The 21,710-nt window shown below is 44.3% G+C and overlaps 1 long non-coding RNA gene across 1 annotated transcript in view; it reads right to left on the reverse strand.

Annotated features, from left to right (window-relative positions):
- LOC130382743 (uncharacterized) overlaps positions 1-19,578 on the reverse strand; it is a 53,961-nt gene extending 34,383 nt beyond the window's left edge. The window contains exons 1-2 of the long non-coding RNA XR_008895615.1: positions 19,509-19,578; positions 19,292-19,405 (exon numbers count right to left, since the gene is read on the reverse strand). This is a non-coding gene — a long non-coding RNA (uncharacterized LOC130382743). The remainder of the gene's footprint in view (positions 1-19,291; positions 19,406-19,508) is intronic.
- Between the last annotated feature and the right edge of the window lie 2,132 nt (positions 19,579-21,710).

Here is a 21,710-nt window from a genome sequence, read left to right on the forward strand (position 1 = left end):
TCTCTCTCTCTCTCTCTCTCTCTCTCTCTCTCTCTCTCTCTCTCTCTCTCTCTCTACCTCACTCTGTGAGCAGCAAAAGAGCCACCTGCCCGGCCTCACCTGGCCTTCTGTGGGAGCTTAGCGAATAAAGAAACAGAGCAGCCAGCTCCCATCGACAGCCTCAACCTGCCCAGTAGCTACTGTACCGTGCCGCCGTGCACCTTTTAAAAAAAAAGAAAAAGGAAAAAAAGCAACCCACCTCCTCACTCCCCCACCCCCAATTTTTTGGCTCCGGCTTCAGACAGAAGGGGGTTATAAAGACGGAGCGCTATTTTCTTTTCAGTGTCTCCCCTGTGCTAAGTCCCGGGTAAACCCGCTAATCCCACACGGTGTGATGACTCACCACGGGTGTGGCCAATGTGTTCCCAATGATATCTTTTTAAACTGTCTGCATATCAAAGGCAATGTTTATGTTGGCCTGGCCCGGGCATGCGATAGTTCCGTAATTGATGGTGAATATGTCCCTCTCTTGTTTGACTTACAACATGCCCCGGTTCAGAAGTCGTATAAAGGAACACAACGCAAAATCAACATCCACACAAAAATGATGTACAGATGCCATTCGCCGTATTTGTAATGTGGTTTTGGTTACAATCCAGCTGTGTACGGCCAATGTCTGTGTGAGTGCGCTTGTGTGTGTGTGCGTGTGTATCTGTGCTCGGATTTTGTGTGCACGCCCCGTGTGTTTGCGCATGGATGTGTGTTTGACATACACGCGCGAGTGTGTGTTCGTCTAGGTGTGAGCAGGAGAGACGGGGCCTGCGGCCCACCTAATTGTTATTGCGCCTGTGTTTGGCCTGGAGACTGTCGATAGGAGTCAGTACTGCAGCCTGGGAGAGGGGCGGCCTGGGGGCGGGGGGGGGGGGGGTCTGTGTCTCCTACTTCCCAGTGTCTTAGTTGTAATGCAACCCTCTGCTAACAGGGCTCAAGGTATTAGGGATTCAGGTTATTTGTATTGATTTTATGGGCTGTCATGCCGGGCTCCCGCACGGCCTCATATTTGTGGGAAATTGCAAATTCCACCTCGGAAATGTCACGGGCATTTAATCTCTTCCTGAGTGGTCAATACGGGATCCTCGGCGTGGTCGGAGCGCGTTTATTAAACAGAGACTAAGCGTTCCATCCGTTTCCATGACAGCACGGCGCCGGCACCGGCTAACGGGATGCTGCTCGATGGTACCATGGGAGGAAGAGGAGGACGATTGAAGATTCAACGTTAATAATTTTTGATGGGATCCAGATGCATTCTGGATTATTCCCGATTATCTCACCATATCATCAACAAGAATGGCCGCCAGAAGAGAAAAATTAATACAATTTTCCCATCTTTTAAAAGAAAACTTTGTATTGAAAATACATCTGATTCACCATGCAGTACTTATGATTTTGCTACAGATGACAAAACCAACACACATAAGAACATCGTATCAAAATCAAACGCCTGACTCCAAACACAGAAAGCGTCCCCAGTGAAGGCTAATGACATCACAGTTGCACAGGGAGCCTTCAAGGTCTCCCAGAGCAAACTGCTTTGTTGAGTCGGACAACATTTGCATGCCATTATCGTCTTTGCTTTATTCCCATCATGGCAAATGTTTCTCTTTCTTAGCCCCGTGTTTACAGGAATGGTCGGCGTCGCCCCTCCTCACGCCGGCCACCGCAATCAAATTGACTCTGGCTTGAGTACACGTTTAGTGAGGAACATTTGTTTGAGACAAACACTTAGGGATCCTCCTATGTCATTGACCAGTGTCCACAAATATAATCCTATCAAGTTCAATCTGGGAGAATCAACCACTCCCCACCCACCCACCCCACACAACTAGCCATTGTTTCCTTAATGCAATAAATGAAAATAAGCCCATCTGTCTTGTTTTAATATACATCGTACACAACGGCGTCTCCATGGAGGACCCAGGGGAACTCTCGCCTCCTCTCCGCTGTTTATATGAGTGAGACTGGACAAACTTACTGATGGTATCCTGACGGCTTTCACAAACACTTTAAAGTCCTACTGTTGACATGCACCACACTTAAACTATTTACAGTACAAGTAGAGGCGCAGCACGGCTAACAAACATGAAACCGGCCAGGCGTGTGTGAACGTACCCTTTTTTGCTTGTTGATAAACCCCTGCTTCTTCCCTGGCCCCTGGTTGACATATGCCTACAGAGAAAGCCTTAGCAAAACAAGCTGGACCCATGTAAATATGCAGTGCCCAACAGTGGCACACGCTGTGTTGGCTTACACAGTGCTAGTGGTTGTTTTTCTTTTTACCTCCAAATTTGCTCGGGAAACTAATCATGGGCTGATAAAGCCCATGGTAAATATGGGAGAGATTGACACCCACATGTCAAAGTTTACATAGCGGGAACAAGTGTATGTATAGGGCCAGGGAATGAGGAGGGGCCGTGCAAGGGCTGGACTGGACTGTGCTCATACCTTAGTAGGCTAGCCTGGGGGAACTGCACTTTCCGCTTGAGTGCTATTGTTTTTTATTGTTTTGATTATTGTTTTTATCTATCGTTTTTTGACATTGACCAAATAATTAAGTTTAAGCTATTTTTTTTCACCAAAGATATTATCGAAAAAGTAAAACGTAGAAGAAAAAAGGCAAGAAAAAACATCTTAATCAATAGCTTACCTATTGGTTATTAGATTAGTCAATATCAGCTAGATATTGTTTTGCTCTCCACATTTGTAAGAAATTATTTGCGATAAATATTTATGTATCATTCATTGCGTCCAAATGTGCTTATTATTTCTATACCTTGTATTCCTTTTAATAGAATTAGATACTTAGAATAATGATCTTTAATTTGCATTTCTGGTTTAAACAATGCCACTCGCTCATTAACTCACCACCGCCTCTCAACAGAACCGCTGAAATTAAAACTGTTGACGGCTTCATCCTGCTTCAGTCTTTGTCAGCTCTCCTATTGCCCGATAATCCACAGTCAAGACAGTGCAGCTAACAGAAAAGGTTAACCCCTGACTGATGTGTCTGATGTTAATCTATAGATCAATTAGGGGGAGGCACAGTGGGTCAAGCTACAGATATTGCAGTGGCTATTAGTTCCCCCTATCTTCCATTATTACACAGTCACATGCTCAAACATTGTGCAGGCTTGGTATGCTAGGCACAGATGCCCAGAGTAAACACACAGGCCTACGAGACTTGCACAAATTATTGATCCAGCAGCAGATGGGAACCTTGATATGAGCCATTCAGGTTTCCCTGTGTAAGGTGTTGTGTGTTGTCTGTGTGTGTTTGGACGTATGTTTCAAATGTGCTGAGAGTATGTAACAGCACACATTCGCGTTTACACTTCTGAGAGGGACGTAATCTCGCAAAAATTCAATTGAAATGTCATCCTCTGTGCTTGAGAATTGCTTTTAATGGAGACCAGCTCATTTATATCTTATATCACATTTATAACACAGTTACAAGAACAAAAAGCACGTTATGAAATTTAATAAACGGTATATTCCACAACTACTTGTGTATTTCACAGCTGCTTCCCTTATTTAAAAAAGATAACAAGGTTGCATGATCTTGTTTTGTTGTTGAAATAAATAAGGGAAATTCAGGCTTTCTGGAGTTTAATTTGTACTAAAAAACAACTTTTAAACATAATAGCCTAAGGCTATAGTTCCTTAGTGGGACAAAAAAATAGGAGGAAGCCCTCAAGAATATAAGATTACTATGTTTTCTGCTATGCTTACTTCAAAAACTCATTCCTAAAGGCATATTTTCTATGAGCTACCAACGTCCAAACAAAGCACGAGACACATGCACCAGCCTCTTTTGTCTCCCTAATCTGTGCCTAAAAGAGGGAAGGCTTGTCAGTGAGAAAAGATTGGATGGAAGATTTCCATTACTTTCATTCAAAGATTCCTATTCAGTTTCACTGCATTATCCCGACGGTAAGGGGACATAAAAAGATACCTTGTCCGATACAAGAATGAATGAATAATGCTGTTAAAGCCGCTTTCTAGGGATCTCACTCCATGCATGTTTTCATATATCAAAAAGCCCCATGCTGGGAGAAATGTCAAGAGTAGTGACCCATTTATTGGCCAGGGATGGTTCTTTCTCTTGCAAAGCTGCCAATAACTCTGGATCGTCGCCCCGTAAACGAGCAACGCAAGCACTCCCTGGAGTTATGAATGGCCGGTGTCGATATGAAATTAGGATCTCCACCAAAGGGTTACGCCAGGTCACATATTTTCCACAGACGATCCCCGCTGCTTCACAATATCGACAACTTGTACAAACAGAACCGTCCGGGATAATCCAACATTCCTCCGTTCTCCAACCTCTGAGGATCATCACAGCAGGGGAGCACAGAGGCTGAATCATGACTAATTATGTTTTCTATATGTCCCTTCACTCCTCTCTGTGCCTCATGATATATTCCGGCCCTGGGGAGCCATCCCTCTGAGTGGGTCAGCCAAACACCATTGACAGGCGAGATGCAATGCAAAGCTGGGCCGACGCCTCCAATGGCATGCTGCCATTCAATTAGCCCTGGTCAGGCCGAGGCCCGGTTATTCCGAAATGAGCGATTATTTCACTGGGTAAACAGGGCCCGTGTGGGGTGTGTCATCCCTTATGCGCCTCGCTGGTCACTGGGCCTTCACAAAGGATGCTGTGGCTTGGAAGAGAGACCATGGCACAGAAGGCTGGCCTCCGTCAAAGAGCACCCCCCCCCCCCGCCCCCTGCACCCCTACTAACTCTAGCCCTTAGTACTGGACCCCGCGGCCTGAGACAGCCCTCCCTGATAAAGTGGTATTTCCCGCATACAAAGGAGGCTTCGGCCCTAATCCCTAGACAACCCACACCCAATTCTTGCTTCACAGCAAGAGAGCACAATGAGCAGGGACCTTGTTTTAATCCAAAGGTGGGCTATCACGGTAATCTGGTAATACACGCTGATCAAAGTCTATTCAATGCTAATCAGGACAACAGATCACCATTATTGTCTAATGAGAGACACCTTCTAGGCCAAAAGACTAAGATGGCTGACCATTGTGAACAGACTAGAAAGGAATTTAATGCTTGTAAATGACAATAGGCTGGTTGTAAAATAGCAACATAATCCCGGTTCTAACCCAGAATGGCCGTGTAAGAACCGTGTAAAAAAGATAGGCTTAGACCGAGGTCTGACGAATAGGTAATTATAAGCTACCATGACCAGTACATGTTTTTACACCCAAACTACTTTCGCAAAATATATCTGCTGTAGATTGGTCTTTGCTGTTAAATCTTTGCTGTTATTTTGATAATATTCTTTCTTAAAGACTTGATAAAGATGTCAGTGGCATTAGCAGCCAGATAACATCCAAGAAGTTGTGAACCTACCATCTACAGTAACATCTCTAAAATGTGTAACCCCTTTTGTCTAATTTGACTCAGCGTGAAAACCGTCTGATGTGTTAGTTTTGATGCTCATGATGTGCCCAATTAGTCATCAGCTATCAAAATAAATCCACTTGGTTCTCAGAGGTTGTGTGTGTGTGTGTGTGTGTGTGTGTGTGTGTGTGTGTGTGTGTGTGTGTGTGTGTGTGTGTGTGTGTGTGTGTGTGTGTGTGTGTGTGTGTGTGTGTGTTGGTTGGGGCAATGCTCTGCCTGCAGAATCATCCCTGGCATCTCCAAAACCTGGGTGGCCACAGGCTTTTTCAAAACGCCACAATAAAGCTCCTACATTTGGTAAACTAAGTCTCCTACAACAAGGCTCCCGGCGATGCCTAATCCTATCAAAATGGACTCCTTTACAAAAACAAAAAAAGAGCGAGTGTCCACTAATGACAGTGACACGCCAGGGTCGGCTTGCTGCAGGGGAAGCAGAAATGTGCGAGATGGAAGAAGCCCTGTGTGTGAAGATCGACATCCTCTCCACCTGGGACTAAAGCAACAAAGTCAGATCCAGCAATGTTTAGATACTCCTTAGCTACCTAAATAAAGGGGCAGATTCACAGGCGGACCTCTCCTGTGGCTACATGCATGCTACTTGTATGCAACGACGAAATGCACCCTTGTCGACAACCCCTGCTTTGCAAGCCGCCTTTCCCTTTCAGGAGATGTACAAAGGAGGTCTAACCCTTCTAGCAGAGTGCACTAACTAAGTGCTAAGACACCACGGGAGCACCCTGTGTTCACTGTATAGATATATATATAGAAACAGAAGAAAATCATACATGTAACGTGGTATTTTGAGTGTTATTAATCCAACTGTTTAAAGGTTATCACATCAAGAGTACAAAGGCATTCTTGATTTGGAGACAAATAAAAAACCTGAATATGACAAACGGAAAAAAAGAAGGGCCCAACCTCTCAGTTTGACCCCCAAAGTATCCTCTAATGTCCTCCTCGGCCCCCTTTACTTGTTTGCATCTTGTTAGCATCCCGTGCGGGTCAGCTCAGCGCGTCTCCCCCAACCCCCATCGCCGGCGGAGCCCCCACACACAGGCAGGCACAAAAAGACCCACCTCGGTGTGGCCCTATCAATGTCACCGCATTGTGTGGCAGCCTTTCAGGGTACATGAAGTGTCTTTAGTCACAATGAGATCAATGGCGTGGCCAATTGTGCTGCAGCTAGCGGCAGCCCCAGCCACAGCCAAACGGGGCTGCAAGACGGAGGAAGGAAAACCAGACAGATAAAGCTAATGGACGACTCAAGATCTCTATCTCTGACCGGGTTTGTGCTGCTCGGTATTCCTCGTAAAGTTCCCCGACACGATTTGTCTACTCGGTGCACTGTGTGTTGTTTGTGTGTGCATATAAAATGCAGTGTTGCACAAAGCAGAGGTGATGGCTATCGACGTGGTGGACATATCTTCATACTGTTAAAAGGTCCCCAAGGACCTTGGAAAGTTTTGTGTGTACTCTGCTGAGCCAGATGAATCCTGACAGTGACCCCAGTCAGCCTATAGGTACACTGGCTTGGACAGGTCAGTGCCATTGATTTCCCATTCCCTCTTGGCACGGTGAAGACTTGTCAACGGTACCACTGAGACATGTCCTTGGATACCGTGTCCAACACAGCGCTGCTCTCTAGTTTCCACCGGAGACCTTCTGTGATAGTATTTCATTTGTATGTTGGGAGCTTAATGCAGCATATGAAATATTTATGTATAAACGGTAATTTGATACCTTCAGTGAAATTCTGAATTCCCCCTTGGTCTTTCCTTTTTTCTTTGATCAGTCCCTTCTTTATTTTATGTAAACTCCTACTAAATATATCATTATAACCAAGGGACCACCAAGTCTGCTCAACTCCAGAAGTTTCCATTCTCCTTTTTTCTGCCACAGAAAAAGGCCCAGGCCTAATTTGCCATCATCAGCTTCTTTTGTTCATAGTGGGACTGGTATTTGAGAATAATCCCAGCTCCGCAGACGGAATAGTGTCTCAACAGGCAGCGGCAAGACTCTGTCAAAGGCTTTCCCTGTAGATGAATCTTTGTGAGTTCAGCCCAGCTAAAGGCTGGCTAATGTTATGTGAACAACAAGAGTGAGTGATGCAAACCTGGAAAGAGGAATTATTTAAAAAAAAAAAAACGTTTTTTGGCGGTTAAACACATATTGTTGTTTTAGTGGTTGTTAATTTGTTTACCTAATATTTATAATCCTTTGCAACTAAACAACCAAGTCGTTCAATTCTGTTTATATATAGACATGTTTTAATAAACTATTAAGCAGTCAACTCGTGACTTACCAATATTGTATGTTGACCGCGTGTATTAAATACGGGTATGAATAAAAATAAACTGGGGTCGGTACTTTATATTCAATATCAAGTTGTCCTTCCCAAATGCCACGTCTAATGTCATGCAATATCTGACAAAATGACCTTAATTTAAAGGGCTGCCATTGATGTCAACAGCAGGTAAATAGCAAGTTGCAAATGGGCATTGATTGTTTAGATGCTCCAGGTGACACTTTGTCAGTTGAGAGGATCTTTATTTACCTCTTAAATTCACAAAATGTTGTACGGAATTCAAAAATTCTGGACATCACTAAACCGCCTGCACTTTCAAAGGATTACGCCTTTGGGTTTGGAAGAATATGCAACTTGTTTAGACCTGTCATCGTGAAAACACTGTACACATTTTGTAACAATACATCGCAGAAGAATATGCACAATACCACATTCAAACTAGTGTAATTAACTACTACAGGCACTATTGAGGGAGGTGATAAAAGAACAATTCAGACATTTAGACAATGACGTGGTCATCGTTGCAATGCATTTGTTCCCTAAAAGAAATGCACAGTATCCTAGCATTCCCATTCCTTTGATTCTCCTACCAACCACTGAAGCTCGCTCTGTCCACAGCGGAAAGTGAAAGAGGATCATGCTAAAGGCATGCAAATGAGTCAATACATTTAGGGAACATATTTTATGAACTTTGTTCATTGTTTTTTTATGCAGACAACCCTTTAGTTTGTTCAAATGTAAAAACTATTCAGATGATTTCCTTTGTCCCAAACCTTTTGAAGAAAGTGGGGAAAATATTTGTAATGCATTAAGTTCTGAAAACCGCCTGTCATGGCCGACAATGAAGGGTAATAGATGTTAGAACTGATGGCCGAAAAGACAAAAAGAAGGCGCCCTCTGTTGTCCACAAACCCCCTGGCACAACTAAAAATGAATCCATTTGCCTCTGACTGTTTACTTAGTACTTTTGGCTGTGAAGGCAAAGGAAAATAAAAAAACCTCCAATTCACCACGTGCAGAAGGCAAGGCCTCGACTCCTCTTTCACGGGCCACGTTTTTTCAGGTTTTTAAAAACTCACACGCCAAGCGTCCTGGCAGCCAGTGCTGACAAGACACCGGAGGGAGAGAATGGAGCGAGCGGGGAGGGGGGGGGGCAAATCAAACACAAAAACAGTAACATCTGCAGACGCTTCCAGCCAGACAGTTTGATGTGAATAACTCAGCACTTCGTGCCCTGACCTTGGTGAACAAAGGGGGTGGGGGGTTTGTTGGGGGGGGTGTGTGTGTGCGGGTGGGAAGATGCTTCAGGAGGGAAGCCTGACACCCCGGGAGGCGAGCACCCACGGTACACCCTGCCCTTGTTTCGCTGAGCTGGATTTATTGTCACCCAGCCCGGGGGGGGGGGGGCTGCCCACTGCAAACCCCTGGGGGGCTCCGCACGGCTTGCCACTCCGACCGTCATAGTTTCGGCACAAAGATGGCCGCTTGACAAATGGAGCGGATCGGCGGTGTGGAAATAGAACATCAATTTCAGTGTGGTGCGCTGGGATCACGGCGCCATATGAATGCAGATCAGGGTCAGGCAAATAGCTCGAGCAGCGCCTTGTAAAGAGATTGGTAAATGTAGAGATAGATCAATGAAAAGGGGGAGAACGGATGAATATTTATCAACGCAGCCCAGGGATGCTAATGCATATCCAGATTTATTTCACCTCAGCCCCAAGTTAGAAAAGGCAAATTCCACCCTATCAAATCAAAGGGAGTCACAACAAAGCAACTGTGTACTTCAAGACTTAAATCTTACAAGTTCCTAAATCCCTCTGAAGTCCACATGGGACCTTTGGTCTCCATGGCAACGCCAGGGCATTCAACCAAGTGATTGCCTCCAATGAATTTCAGATAAGACAAAATGGAAGTGAATTGATGTGATTTTAATGCAGAAGTGAGCGCCGGAGGGGAAGGTCCACTCGGTTCATATTTGAATAAAGCAAACAGAGCCCGACAAAAGGCTGACAGCCGTAAATGACATTGTCAGTGCGAAAATTATCAGCCAGTTTACAATCTGTTTGCTCATGTAGAACAAACAGAATGTGTGTGGCATCCCCGGGCTGTGTGAATGGCAGGGCCCGGCGGCGGGCGGCGGGCGCGGAGCAGATACCGGCTCCCCCCGCAGCCCTGCGACAATTAGATAGCACTTTGACAGGCACACTCAAAATGTCCGCTTGTTGTTGTTCTGCCACCAAGGGCACCCCGCATCGCTCTTTTTTCACGCCGAGGAAATACATAATTTAGGCGCGCGGGGGGGGGGGGGGGGGGGGGGGAAACAAAGACAAATTGGATGACCCCATGGATGACCGGGGGGTGAAGAGGGGTCGTGGTCGGGGACTTGCAGGGTGGGATGTTGCAGACGCACGGAGACACATTCCACGCATTGGACCCTCAGTTTCCTAGCGAGAGCTCAAATCAAGGTCCTCCTTTCTCCTCTTTTTTCCTGCTTGCGGTGGTGGTGGTGGTGGTGGTGGTGGATGGGGGGGGGCTGGTGGCTAACAGGGACAGCCCTGGTAGGCTCCCTCTTGGCCTTTGTTGCGTTTTGTCACTCTGTTTTGTTTTGGAGCTTGTTAACTGCTCTATGGCCGCTCGGACAGGCGGCAGCTGGTGAGCTTGCAGAGGGCTGCGAGCGTCATGGTTTTATGCTCTGGGTTGGAGCGGGGGGGGGGGGGGGGTTTGCTATGTGTGACCGGACCTTGAACACCCCCCAACACACTCAGACACACACACACACACACACACACACACACACACACACCACCGTGTGTACTGTACGATTGCTGAAAGGCCAAGACCAAAAAGACACCGCCATGTACAGTAGTGTCGAGGGTCAGCGGTCCCTGGCAGGTGCTAGGGTTAGGGTAAGGTCTGAAGCTCATAACATGAGGCTTGTGGATCCAGGCCACAGACATCTCCAGTAGCCTACTAAGCAAATATAGTGAAGCCCACTTGAATAACAGAAGACCGCATTGACAGCTTCAATTAAAACTGTACTATATTACGAAAATATAGAAAACGATGGATGTGAAATAGTTGACATTGCTTGCAGTAAAAGTCGTGTGAATAAGCAACCGCAGCCAAAAAGATCATCTCACTGCTCTGTACCCCGCCAACGTCAAGCCCAGTTTCCGCACCCCAGCTTCCTGTCCGTGTCACACTCTCTCTTTTATTCTTCCAAGCAGCACAGCATGTCACCCTGTTAATTGATATTCTCCTCAAGGTTTACGCCAGAGTGTTCTGCGCACCCTGAGCAGCTCGCCTGCCCGGGAGATGCTGTTTAGCCTTATTAAAAAGTTGTTTGATTAGCCCTCCCTGGAATGGAGGCTGCGGATAGGTCTGGCAGCGGCAGATAAAAAGAGGGAATGATAAATAGGCCAGAAGCCACCCGATTTCCAGTTAGCCACTAGAGCATCAAAACACATCCATTTCTCTGCAAAGTTGATCCAATTATTGCCAGCCACTCACAGATAGCTACTATGCTTTAGCCCCTTTCATTCTTGGGATAAATTGCTCTTTGCTTCTTTTATTTTTTTTGCCGATACGGCAATCGGTCATAAAGGGCCACCCATCATTAGGCGTGTTTGAACTGGAACCATGTAGTGTTTGGTTAAGAGGGTAAATGCAAATTTGATGAAAGAATAAGGCAGCATTTACATATCAGCCTCAGCTCACATGGGGAAGGTAAACATTCTGTTTATCTCGAGTGTCATTTTATGATTTCAGTTCAATATAAAACCGACCTTGCGGCAGTCAGAGCAAAAGACCAAGGAAATGTACTGTTGTATAAACACAATTTATTCAAGTAGAACTCGTCAACAAAAGCTCCCTTTAACTCTGCAAATAGGAGGAGGAATCCAGGATGTTTTAACTGGGATCAATCAACCTTAATTTTAAAGAGCAGTAATTAGTATTCCAAATCTTTTTTTTTTTATCACGCAGGAGAATGTTTTGAAAATGTTGATTTTAAATCAAGATGAAATGACAAAATGGATGCTTAGAAATGTAACATTTGGTACTATGTTGAAATTTTCAAACACATGAAATACTACAAGTACAATAAAAATAATATGAATTCAATGTAAATAGATAAATAGAAAAAATTTATGAAAAATCATATTCAGTAATAATTACGATTTTGTCATATTCAATGTAAAACATTATTATAAGGACATTTGAAATTGTAATTACGGAAGTGATACTTTACTGCAAAAATATTTTGAATTGCTGTTCTAAAATAAAACAACAATGATAGAATAGATTTTTTATTTTTTAAATGTCATCGATGAATGATGAATTAAGCTATAGTCAATGCCATGGACAAACTACGAAACAGTTATACAAAATAAATCAACATTACTGCTGGATTTACCCGCTAGTATTCTAAAAAGACAACAGAAACTCAGATGATGAATATTAATTTTCCTGCATGTGCTAGATACTGGGTGAGCTGCTAAAAATGAGGCAGAACACTGCCATCTATGGCTATGTTCCTAGGATTGCTGCTGCCCTGTTAGCAACACCATGGCAATTCATTAAATGGGTGGAGAACAGAATTTGGGGCAATGGACCTCAACGTGAAATGAAAACTACTTTTGAATATTGGACATTGGAATCTATAAATCCAAAGTTAATGATATGCGTTTAGAAATACAAAAAAAATGTGGACGAATATTTAGGCCAAAGTATCTCCCGTTTCCCACCGCACAGACACGTTTTTGGCTTCCGTGTACAACAGATTAGACTGAAACCTCAGTTTTCATCCAAATGGGCATCTGGTGGCCATATCCTTTAAGCAACACAATTCTGCACAAATCAGGGGTTCTGTCACAGCTTTCTCTACCACCTGCTGTGCGTTTTTCCCTCAACACGATGGAGCCTGCCTTTGTTGTCTCATCATAACGTTATGCTAACAGTCATCCATGCAATAAACACTGTACCCTTACCTCTTCGAAGGGCAACGCCATGAAAGGTTATCATTTCACTCTCTTATATCTCGTCTATTGATATCCATGGGTGGCTCTACACATAGGCTTCCTCGGGACTGTAGGACTATATTGGCAATAGCCCCCCACGCCCACCCCCCCCGCCCCGCCTGCCTATATTAGGGCTGGATTTTGACTGCGATTCAAGAAGGAGGGATGATGGCATTAAGGCGTAATAATGAAGTGCATATAGCTGCCAGACTGGGGAGCAGGTTGGCGGCGAGACACAGCGCAAACCCAGATGTCAGGGCTTCTATAGCTTAGGCCTTGACCAGGCCTTCGTCTGCGCCGGCCCCGTTGTGGAGCCGCACCGCCTGACGCCCCCGGTCCCTGCAGGGAGACGGGAGGGCTTTACTGGCATCGAGAGGCGAGCCTCCCCGTCTGTCGTGTATCGCCGCATGTCATTCATACGCCTCCTATACAGTCGGGCCCTCCCGAGGGCCTTCGTAATCCCCGTCTCCCGAGGTAGAGGAAGAGGAGGGCAGGCGGGCGACAGGCGGCCACTTTTGAGGCGGTTTATGACATGCTAGCCGTGACAAAGCATTTCCTATTTGGGGATGCAAATGGTTTTTTTTAGGATGGCAGCGAAACTGAGACTTATAATGCCAACGGTGTGCCAACAAATGAAATACATCTGTGGTATTAATATTAAATTAACTTTTTTAAAGTGATGAATAAATGGCAGGCATGCCTCAAATACTTGATTGCTTTAAAAGCCCAAAGACAGAGATAACTCATCTCTCTACTGAGAATACTTTGTGGATGCTCTCTGTCTCTTCTGTCGAAGTTTAAATAGTTTAATGTTTTTGCGCTGGATTCAAATGGATCAACTAACTTTGCATCAGCATTGCAGGTAAATAGCTTCATATCCATATGTTTTACTGTTTACATCAGCAGTTTTTCTTTTGCACATTACTCACCTAAAATGACATCACCGGAGTTGCAAAATTGTGTTTGTTATTAATCATTAATGAATAACACAAATGGTAACCGTGGCAGCAGAAAGAGTACGTGACTGCTCCAGTTTCCTCTGCTGAGATACATGTAGCCTTGTTTTTTCAACAACTTTAAAATTGAGTATAGATTGGGAAAAAATGACTAGATTCCACAAGCTTCAGTAAGACGATAAACCTTATCCAGTATAAACTGCACATCCATATGTGGCATTATCAAATGGTTACCCAGCCCCCCCACCCTCATCCCACCCTCTGTGACCACACTAGAGTATATTTGCTCAGCACGTCATCTCCTGATGTTGACAAACAAATACAGAAAGAGTTTATGTAATGCATTTATTTGCACAGGCGCTAAGAAATGTGCAAATAGATCTCTCTTTGGGATTCCTTGCTGTGCAAACATGGCTCGTTATAGAATAAAGTTTGACAGTATGCCAAAGTTATCAAGGTAAACTAGAACGGTGAGTGACAACACAAAGTAGTTTCCCTTTGTTCCCTGAGTATATGAATGTGTGTCAGAGTGAGAGAGAGAGAGAGAGAGAGAGAGAGAGAGAGAGAGAGAGAGAGAGAGAGAGAGAGAGAGAGAGAGAGAGAGAGGGAGAGGTAGAGAGAGAGAGTTAGAGAGAGAGAGGGAGAGAGAGATACAGAGAGAGACAAAGAGAGAGAGAGACAGAGAGAGACAGAGAGAGACAGAGAGAGGGAGAGAGAGAGAGAGAGAGAAGTAGAGGGTTATTGTTTGAGTGTGAATGACCTGAATGACAGAAAAAGGCCACACATAAAGACGTTTAGCAAGTCTCTGTGGCACACTTGCTTTTTTTTTTCTTTTTTACCTTCCTCCTTCCTTGAGGTATCATCAATTCAGTGAGGGACAATCAACGGCCGCTCCCCTGAAGGATCAACAGAGAAGCCAGCCATGCAGGGTTCATCTCAGAGCCCATTAATCAAGTGTCTGAGCGTGATGCAGAAGAGGTCAGAGAGTGACTTGCTCTGTTGCAACGGGCAAGGTCACGCGCAGGGCAAACCTTATCGTTACAAAATGTAATGACGTGTGTGACTGTGCTTTCTTACTATTGCTAAGACTACTGTGAATCCATCCATTGATTCAGTGGAATAGAGATTATATGTTGATGGTTGTGTCTGAGTTCAGCCTCCTTTGGCCATTAATGTTTTGTGGACTTGTGTGTGTGTGTGTGTGTGTGTGTGTGTGTGTGTGTGTGTGTGTGTGTGTGTGTGTGTCCGTGCATGTGTGTGTGTGTGTGTGTTGAGAGGGAGACCACCTGTGAAGAGGAGTGGGCCAGTGTATGTGGAGCCCCAGAGTGGTCTGTCAGTGGGCGTTTGATTTGTCACTCAGCAGACTCTGTCTCTAAGCTTGACTCACCAAGCCGGCACCAACCGCCTCTCTCTCTCTCTCTCTCTCTCTCTCTCTCTCTCTCTCTCTCTCTCTCTCTCTCTCTCTCTCTCTCTCTCTCTCTCTCTCTCTCTCTCTGCCTTTCCCTTTCTCCTCTCCCTCCGCACTAGATGTATCTGGGCCGGGGCTGTCGTCACACATAGCTGAGTGCGCGTGTCTCATACCGATGTCTGTCAGCAGCTTTAATTGAGCACCAGTAGAAAAACCATCATAGAATTGAAACGCCATGTAATCAAGGTATGGTGGAGATAAGCGAGCTAGGAGGGTGGCAATGGTCCCATATAACGGCTGGAGATGTTGTCAAATGAATGGTTTGGTGGTTTACAACAAACCACCAATGTTCCTTCAATGCGTTCCTCCTGAGTTGTACCTTTCCCCTTCGGTGTTGTCATCACCACAGTAAAAACAAGAACATCTGTCCCCTGAATAGCGGCAAGACTCAATTTATTCCATATTACACCCCCCGAATCATGTCTTTCAGACTGAATGTCTGCAGATCTGAGCCTTTTTATTCGATTTCTTTCTTCACCAAGGTACGGGGCACGGCGGAGTCTAGGGAGGAGAGGCCCCATAGTGCAGGTATTAGCCAAGCCACATCAGAGTCACACCGCAGGGCTCCACCACAGGGCTCCACCACAGGGCTGCAGGTGGCAGACAGTAGCCCGCCTCGCATGCAGTGCTCAATGGGTACGCCGCAGCCACTGAAGATCACAGACGCACAGCAGTTTTTTCTGTTTTGTACGCATTCACGCCTTTGTGATTCCAAAACTCGTATCACCGCGTGGTGCATGGGTGTGTTATAAGAGTGAAGTCATGTGCAGGGGAGGACTGCTAGCGAATAAAAGCCCAGCCTCGATGCCGAGATGGCTCAAACCGTACCAACCTGAAGATAAAAGTACAAGAGCCGAAAGATATGAGACAGTATCTTAAAGACGCTCATATATGTCCCTCACATTCTTTCATTGCCATTGTTATCTTCAGTCAAACTCCCTTCAAGAGCTATATAAAAGTAAACTTTTATATGAGAGGGAACGCAAACTTGTAAAACATACACATTGTCTCGAATTGATGGCAAACTCGCCAGAAACACGCCTGTCTGAACCTTTTGCTCAACGTCTGGGTCGAAGTGAATCCAAGCACGCACGTTCCCAAGCGGAGGTTTCACTGCGAGAGCAGCAACAAGGGAGGCTTTCATGACGGCTGGCAGGGTGTGGAGCACAACACAGGGAGCGACCACATCAAACACCTGATTAATGGACGGTGTGATGCCGAAAGAATCGGGTGGGAGCTGCAGAGTGGGGTTGGATCTGTGAAAGGCACGCCTTGGCCACTTTAGGCCTGTTTCTCTGTGAGTGCGCCTGAACTCCAACCCACACAGTATTGGGAAAAAACCTGATTACAGCAACGATAACAAATAGGATAGCCCTCCACTCCCTGAGCAACAAGGCACAAAGCCTTCGGTGCCATAGCCAGCTATGTGACAAAGCCACGGGACCGCATTGGAGTGACATCATGCAGCCAGAGGTGAGCTGAATGAGCTCAAACGTCCCAGTTAGGTTTCCCATGCCGGAGACAACTTTGAACATTGTAACAGCTTTTAGGCAAGAAGAAAGTGCTCAAGAAAGAAGAAACTTTCTCAAGTGTGAGAAAGTTTAGATGGCAGAATATTTTGAATGCAGTTCATCAACGTCCTGAATCATGAAAGAAAACAAAACAAAGTTTGCCAAGAAAACAATACAAAGGCCTGTGTGGCTGGATGGTGTGTGCACAGCAATGCCTGGCACGCACCAGACGAAAGATAAAAAAAATTTAGAAACCAGACAACTAAGGATAGATGAAGATACATTTAAATGTTTTGGTCTTTTGGTCACTAGGTGTATGGACATAACAGCACACCACACACTAATCGATTCCATTCCCAAGCAACCAAGTCCTGATTCTCAAATCCCATACGCAAATCACAATTGCCATCTTACGATCAAAAAAGTCTCTTCATTATAAGAAAACATGGCGGACATCCTCAAGAACAACTAAAGCACAATAGACGAAGTCCTGGGGACGGTGGAAAAATTGACTTCTCATGTTGCAGTGTGAGTAGGTCTCCATTATTAAGCAAATCCATCACACTCAGGCCACCATGGATTCCACTGTGATTACAGGTTAGCGTTGCTCCCGATTGGCTTTTGTCTTTCCCACGTGACAATCCACACACGGCTAATGGGCTGTCCTCAGAGTTCCCCCCGCACTTCAAGATATCAAATATTAAATATTGGACATGTTTAAAATGTGGAACTACAGGCTATGTTGAGTCAAAACCGGCTATGGGAGTCTAAAATTAAACGTCAATGAGTGCTTCATATCCATATGCACTAGTGAGCACAGAAAACTATTTATTCCCAAAATAGCCTGCTTCAGTGTGTGTGTTTCTATCTCTGAATAGGAATGGGGGAACCAGAGTGAAGGTGCGCTGCCTTGCAGTGAATTGATGGGGTGGTCCACACAAAGGAAGAGTGCCACCCGTCACATTCCACACATGCCAGTCAGTTTGCCAGTGACCCTGAAACGGAACCCACTTTCCCAATTAGGGTCATTAGCTTGAGCCAGTAAGTGCCCCAGTCACACATGGCTGAGAGCCAGGCCCACTTTACCACTGAGAAGAGAAACCCAACCAAAACATTGCAAATTGAGCAACGTTTTCAGCTATTTTGGTCAGAGAATGGCTATTATGTCTACTTTTAAAACAAGTATTTTGCGTGTGTGCACATTTGAATAGCGGTGTGAGATTTTTACCCAAGGATCTTGCATCAGTTCATCAGGAGAACAATGTTTTTGAGCTATACGCTGAAGCTTGCGAATGAACAAAATGGTGGCTGTCCAATTGAGATGGCTTCTCATTGGTGGAAACCACACGACACCAGTATGACAGTTAAAATCGGTTGCCTCGATTCGCATGTCGGAGATGACCACAGTATTGACCTTAGTGGCGTGTGTTTCCGAAGCCCATCACCCAACAACAGCCTACCTAACCTAACCGCCGTTTCTTGTACCATCTGTACGGGCTTATAGACCTATTATCATTGTTATGCCATATGGAAATAAATAATAATTCTGTGAATGATATTTTCCTATTGCTCACAATAGTCATCGGTATGGTGAAACCGTCTTAGATCAGGTAAATGAAAAGAGGGCCATTTACATCTGCGGTCTAGTCTTTTCTTTATAGTCACTGGGAAAATGTTTGCGACGTTAACGTATTAGGCAGATGTAGGTGCTCATTTGACTGCTAATTTGGCTGGGCTGTTTGAATTGAGCCCAGAAACCTCCGCTTATGGGCTCTAAGAAAATGACATTGCGAATTAAATGGATGCCGCCCTCCCATTGGCTGCTGGCAAAGGGCCTGAGTTTGGCCAGCAGGTTCAAACAAAGCACTGAAGAAAATACAAAAACGGATAGGCCTACATTTTGTTTTGTGTTTGCATTATCGTACATTTTCTCAGCGACATTACACATTACATGATTTCAATGTCTCGTGTTGGTTCAAACCAAATGTAAATATGTAAAGTGTTCACACGTTGAATTGACTGGTGTGCGTGTGTGTATCTGCACGGATGGTGTATACAATACACTCTGACCCCTTAATGGTGACTCCATCTACATTTGTATGTATAAATACACACACACACACACGCACACATACACATATAGCACACGCATGTACACACACACACACACACACACACACACACACACACACACACACACACACACACACACACACACACACACACTTAACAATAACCCTAACCCTACATTACATGATAACTTGCATGACCTCGCTACATCTGTGCCTTTTGATCATTATGTTATTGTGATTTGGTTTTCCCCCACTAGAAACACCAGTATACTGGGGCAGGCCTCCGAGCAATCCTTTAAAGTGTCATACCTCAGAAAATAACGAGATTTGTGGGATGGGTAACACGTTGTTAACACAATCAGTCATCGACTTTCACATATCTATAGAAAGAATTGTACAGGAAAAATAACGTCCACGTAAAATCAGAGGAGATACAATACCAAAGCTGTCAAGTTTGGTCGGCGGTAGGCAGGGAATTGGGGGTGGGTGAGAAAAGGACTACCTCTGTACTGTGAAGGTGGGAGTCTTGATCAGGTTCAGACAACGAGTTGAGCCCTAGGTGCTGAAAGGGGCTGGATCCCAGCGAGGAGACATACACCTTCTGTCTTACACCTTCCTGGCGGTTGTAACAACACAAAGTGTTTCTTAATTCCACAAGTGACGAGAGGAATAAATTCTTGACTGATAGGCTGATCATGGGCCTCATTCACTGCTTATACCTGGCAGCATGTTCCACGTTCACACCAAACGTCTGGTCGTCTTGTCCAGTAGGCTTGAGCATTCTTCTTCTTCTTCTTCTTCTTCTTCTTCTTCTTCTTCTTCTTCTTCTTCTTCTTCTTCTTCTTCTTCTTCTTCTTCTTCTTCTTCTTCTTCTTCTTCTTCTTCTTCTTCTTCTTCTTCTTCTTCTTCTTCTTCTTCTTCTTCTTCTTCTTCTTCTTCTTCTTCTTCTTCTGTGTGTTGAGTAGGTAATATGCAGTACATAATAATATATCTTGTAATTATATTGTATCTGTCTTATATCACACTGCAATACGTGCTTATGTCAACGGTGTGCAATAAAACACAAACCTCGAACAGCAGCCATTCTATTGTAGTGGTCTCAGCACCTCTGCTGTTAGCAGTGTTTGTTTGGTGAGTTGTCTGGATTGGAATGACTGGAGCCACTCACCTCGCTGTCATGAAGAGGCTGTTTGCTCAAAGATCCTCTAACTTTAATATCACACTTTGAAAGGGGGAGGTGCAGCCTATTGAAGAAAGCTGTTGATCAGCCATGGATTTTCTTTTGCAGAAAAACATGGTTAAATAATCCGTTCAGACCCCGTTTTTATTTAACTACTTATCTATCCAAGCTTTAACAAAAATAATAAATAAAGAGTAAGAATGGCTATGCAATATTGACAGTGGCGATGTTGATTACCGAGAGTCATTATCCTCTGCAGTCTATTGGATATGTTTAATTGTGATAAAGAAGAGCAATGCATTTCCTATTTGCGTTGTCTGAGGCTGATATGACATGTTCCACACCATACAAAATACCGCGGTTCACATTGTAGCAAGCAACGCTGCCCCCCAGAGGACACGTTTGGAATAGCCACATGGCCATCATAAACTAAAGCAGTTTTTCAATAACTGATAAAACTCGTGTGTATTTTAAAAGGGCTACATTGTAAACGACGAGCACCCTGTATTGATACTCCTTTATCCTAGTCATTATCAATAACGTACACATGAGCCGTGGTGGCCCCGGCTTGTCTTATCGTTGTTCCGACAGCTGGCTTTACCTGGCCGTAGCTAAAACACAGGCAGATATGAAGGGGATATGAAGGGCAATAAAGCTATAACTCACTGGTTCTATCAAGGAGTCGTTACATGCCACCACCTGCTCGCCGTGAGGACTCTTTATCACCGGCTGCCGAGCGCTTTTATAGCACCTCGCTTTTTACACTGAAAAGTCGAGGGTTGAGGATCAGGCCTACCACAAAGTTCAGGAGGAGAATGGAGGACCTTTCGGACGCGAGTGGATCAGTAGAACTACAATGTAGACTCTGCCTCATATTACCGGAAACTAGCTAGATATGTATTTCTGTTTAACTACAAACGTTGATGGATTTGGTGGACGTTTGGTTGTTGCCTGGTTTTTAAACCATCAGTTTAACAACGCGCCAGAGGCTTCCCTGATCCGTGGCGCCATCTAGTGTTCAATAAGAGTGTCAAAACAAGAATAATACATGAGTCAATGTATCCAGTGCACTGTTTTGTACACTTAAACAAATCATCTACATTTGTCTAGGCTCAATCCCATTTTAAATATAATTATGACGTTATAATAATGCTTTTGAACAGCCTACTGATTATATGAAAACATATTTTAGGCCTATATTTCTCTATTTGTGTAAAGTTGAACATTGACCAGATATCTATTTATGTTTATAACAATACTGTTATGATTGCTGCGACACATTATTTTTACGTTAATAATTATGCCTATTGAAAATATTATCTAAATGTAACTTATTCGTTTAATGTTTGAAAAGATACCTTTGTCCATAAATGAAGGTTTAAAATGACCTAGGCTTCTACTTTGTTAATCCCAAAATTTAAAAAGAGGTATAAATGGTGTTTTATTCTTTAATTGTCAGAAGATAATCTATTTTGAAACAGACTATTTAAAATGGTTTAATATAAAAATAAACACTCATCCATTCCAGTTAGAATAATGTGTGGTCGTTGTCTTTGTTCGTAATACCTTCCATATTTCTCAATGTGCAATAGGGAACTTCTTTGAATTTTAATCAACCAAACGCAATTAAAGAAGCTCCTTGGTTCCTCGTCCTGCCTGTACATTTTTTATCAAACCATGTTCTGCTAATGGCTTAGGATCATGGCTAAGCCTTACGGCAAATGAGCGCTAATCCAGTAGG

Source organism: Gadus chalcogrammus, chromosome 5, assembly GCF_026213295.1.
Source record: "Gadus chalcogrammus isolate NIFS_2021 chromosome 5, NIFS_Gcha_1.0, whole genome shotgun sequence".
NCBI lineage: Eukaryota > Metazoa > Chordata > Actinopteri > Gadiformes > Gadidae > Gadus > Gadus chalcogrammus.